The following is a 4189-nucleotide window of genomic DNA, read 5'->3' as shown; positions in this document are numbered from 1 at the left end:
GCTTAATGTATAGCTCGTTTAGCCTATCTTTTCATTCATATACTTGCCCAAATGGTTTTCAGTCAAAAATAGTGAATTTAGACACATTTTCAGCACCCCAGTGACAGCTGTACTATTTATATTTAATGTTCGTTTTTTTCCCCCTTTTCTATTCTCCCATCAGTAAAGGACATTCGCTTTTCTCTTCATTTTCATTGAACTATTCGAAAAAGAAAAAGTCATGATTTTTTTGTTTTAAGATTTTGGAAAATGTGTTGTTACTATATAAAGTCCTCCCAAAAGTGCGGGGCATTGCCCCCTATGCCCCTTCTCCCCTGTAAATCCTACCATGTCCTTCTGAACTATTCAAAAAAGAAAAAATAATATTTTTTTTTTAAACTTTTTGGAAGATGTGTTGTTATTACATAAAGTCCTCCCAAAATTGGGGGGTCATTGCCCTCTCTGCCCCCCTATAAATCCGCCCATGTATCTTTGGGAAGTTATCCACTACTCAAGATATTGAAACAGAATTGATAAAAAGACAAAATTGTGTCCTTACCGACCCTCCACTCACAAAACAAATACCCAATGCGGATCTTGAGAAAGTAGTTGAAACGGGTGACGTTATTGAAAGTGAGTTGTGGAATTTACCATGTTATACACAAGCGGCAGAAAGAGCAGTTAGGTTGGTGACAAAAGCATCTTTATCTATTTGTGGAGCAACACGCCATGATGGTTTTATACGTACAACATTGGTTTCCTGAAAATACCAAAATTTGAGGACAAAGCAATGTATAAGATGTAAAACTTCTTTATTACAAAAAACTCCGAGGTGAATTATTAGTCATTTTCCCCTAATACTTCGGGAAAATGAGCGAAGAGCTGCTGTAAAACTGCGACGACAGACTTCTGGTACTTTAATCTTTTATACCTATGTTTCAATCCTAAAGAATTCTATAGTGTTATTACAGAAAAATAAAGCATAAAAAATGCTTAAATTTAAAAAGAAAAAAAGTGTTGAATAAAATTTTTGCTTTAAAACGTCAAGATTTTAAAAATTATGAAAATATTCCAAATTTCACCGGTTGAGCAGAGCTTAAATATTATTATTATTATTATTTATGAGTGAAGAATCTTACTAGGCAATCATTTTCACGACGGGTGATTAAAAAAATCAAACTTGAGAAATTTAAAAAATAACAAACAAATGTCAATTTTTCTGTATTTGGTGGAATTTCAAGGGACTGGTGAGGGATCTAAATATATTTTGATTATCAAAAAAAAAATTATATGAGCATTAGATGTCAATACACAACTTTTCCCACTGCAGGCGATTAAAAATATTATACATAAGATTTTTTTTTTAAAAATGTCAATTTTTACATATTTGACCAAACTTTATGGGGCTGGCAGGGGATCTAAATATATTTTGATTTCCGAAAAAACTTTTATGCGAGCATTTGATCCAAATACACAACTTTTTCCACCACAGGCATTTTTGATTTCAAAAAAAAGTCAAAATCGACCCACCCTAATATACACATTGTTATATTTTTACGCATTTCATTGTACAAAGTTTTCGACTGCTTCTTTTACATATCCCCTTATTTTGATGTAACATAACGCATCTCAGCTCGATCGTGACTTCATCCTCATCAGATAGTCAAACTGATGGTAAAGCGCTATCAACCAGCAGTTCCTTATAACCAGGTAACAGTGTAGCAATTGATATGAAAGAAGAGAGTGGTCAAAAAACCACCTGACCTTATTTTAAAACCTGTTTTATTTCTCCATGTGTCACTGCAATCTACAGTTTACTATGTAGTATGAAAAATAGTTGTTTATTGTCCATGAAGACTAGTTTATGTAGTTGACGAATTCAAAAAGAAAAATGGTTTACTGTCATTTTTGCAGTGATTTGATAAATTTTAGTAAAAGAGTAAGTTGTTGCCCAATAAGACCGTGGTTCGCCTTATTAATATTCCCATCACCAGGTTTTGGGTGGAGGATATTATCCATTGCTGCACAAGGGCGCCCATATAGGGGGGCAAGGGGGGGCTCGAGCCCCCCCCCCCCCTTTGAAATTAGAATTTCCTTGCTTTTAGTACTTTTTTCCTTGCAAAAATGTAAAAACATTTCTTCTCCAGCCATTAATGAATAAGTTATTAATATTGTCAAATTTTAATGACTCTAATCTGTCCTGAAATCAGTTTCCACGGGGAAAATATATAGCTAAACCACGGGGGAAATATTTGAGCCCCCCCCCCCCTTTCAACTTTGTATATGGGCGCCCATGTTGCTGCATATGCTGCACGATTGTGCATGAACTTTGAGCAGGAGAGAGCGAAAAACAGAAAATAACGAATTACACTGTGAGGCCAAAAAAAATTTAAGAAAAAGAGAGGAGGGGTAAAGAGAAAAAAAGTGGTTATATTTGGATCAGAGGGTCGTTTTACATAATAATCAAAAAGAATAGTGTCCCCTAATGTATTAAAAAATGTATCGAAAACGCTATATATATATAATATTTTTTTTTTAATCCTAGAATTTGTTTTACAATTTTTTTTTTTCAAGGTAAAACCAGGTTATTGGATTCCTATAAGCCCATGTCCAAAAAAAATATTTTTTGATGTAAAAAAATGTTTTAAATAGGGCTTGGAAACACTACATGTTGCATTCCAGCCGCACCACAGAACTTCAATAATGTATTCACCGCCCCCATCTTTTATTACTATATCAAGAAATGATATTAGGCAGTCCCAATGACAGTGGAGGCGGTCCATGACTCATGAATATATTACTGCAGTAATTTTATATTGCAAGCATACTTAATTTCATTTTTAATCTTCATTATATCTGTGAATGTAACTTGAATAAATATAAATAATGCTGGAGGTTTCTTAACTGATATCCTGCGATACGACTCGCATGCTCTGTGTGACAGTTTCAAAATCTTTTTAAAACATATTTTTTGAACACGGGGGCTCATAGGAGTGAGTCTGATACTCAAGTTTTACACCGAAGAATAAAAAGTGAAAGAGTTGTAAAACAAACCCCTAGGAAAAAAATGATTGTTTGAATATTTTAGGGGGAATGCCTCCATATGAGACTCTCGCCTTGCTCCAAATGTGCACACTTTTGAACTTTGTACCTGTGCCTCTCTAAACCAGGGGTGTCCACCTAGGGGCTCGTGGCGAAACTGAGCCATTAAAAATTTTAGGAAGATTGTTTTGAGGCGTATTTTTCACTTTTTGGAGGAGGGGTCTTCCCGAAATTTAAGGAGGGCCCCCTTGCCCTTAGTGAGGGCACCCCTGTCTAAACCCTCGGAAGAATATTAATGGTTTTGATAATTCTCCTTTCCTGTCCAAATAAAAATTATGGCTATGAAACTGTCGAAAACTGAAAGAAAAGGGGAGGGGGAATGGAGATAGGGCGTTAAAGCCAACACCCCTTTTACAGCCTTACCCTTTCCACCCTACAATAGTCTGTTACTGTACGGGGCGCGCTCTAGATTGAGTAGAATGTAAAAATAAAGAAATGCAAACATGTATTATTCATGCGTGTGTTACTTTAATACAATACATGTGCATGTATTTCTAATACTTTTTTCCAAATTCAACAAAACCTGCTAACTTTTTCAAAATGTCTTTTAGCAAAACAATCTTCCATTTCAAATGTTTTTTCTCATTTCAAAATTTTAAAGGGTTAAAATTTTACTCTTTTTTACTCAAACCCATCGTTTAAAAATGAAAGAAAAAAGTAAAGAAAACTCATTGCAAAACTTAAATTTGTTTTTGTTTTAAATCGAAATTTCGAGCGACAGCGGAAGTTTTGCCTTTTCAAACTTAACGCGCCACGATTCTTGGATGTCTCCTGTCTTTTAGCTAAGCAGGAGGTGAATGCGAATGCGTAGTGGACGCAAAACAAGGGGAAACCTCAATGCCTGAAGGCAGTCCATTATTGGGATGGCAGCTAATAAATAACATGTGCAGGGACCCAGAGGGACCCTTGATACAGTAACAATTCTTTCTCTGATTGGATGCTCAGCTGTCATTCATGTGAGCTTAGCACAAGCCTTCTTGCCATGCCGGAAAATGAGCAAAAGTGAAAGCGCCACCTTAACAGGGTTCCCACGGGTTTTTGAAAATCCTTTAAAGTGCTTTATTTGAGTGCTGTGTTACAGAGGGCACTTTAAAGTGCTTTATTTTGA

Source organism: Uloborus diversus, chromosome 10, assembly GCF_026930045.1.
Source record: "Uloborus diversus isolate 005 chromosome 10, Udiv.v.3.1, whole genome shotgun sequence".
In the NCBI taxonomy this organism is placed as follows: domain Eukaryota; kingdom Metazoa; phylum Arthropoda; class Arachnida; order Araneae; family Uloboridae; genus Uloborus; species Uloborus diversus.
Note: the sequence above shows the minus strand (reverse complement) of the source record.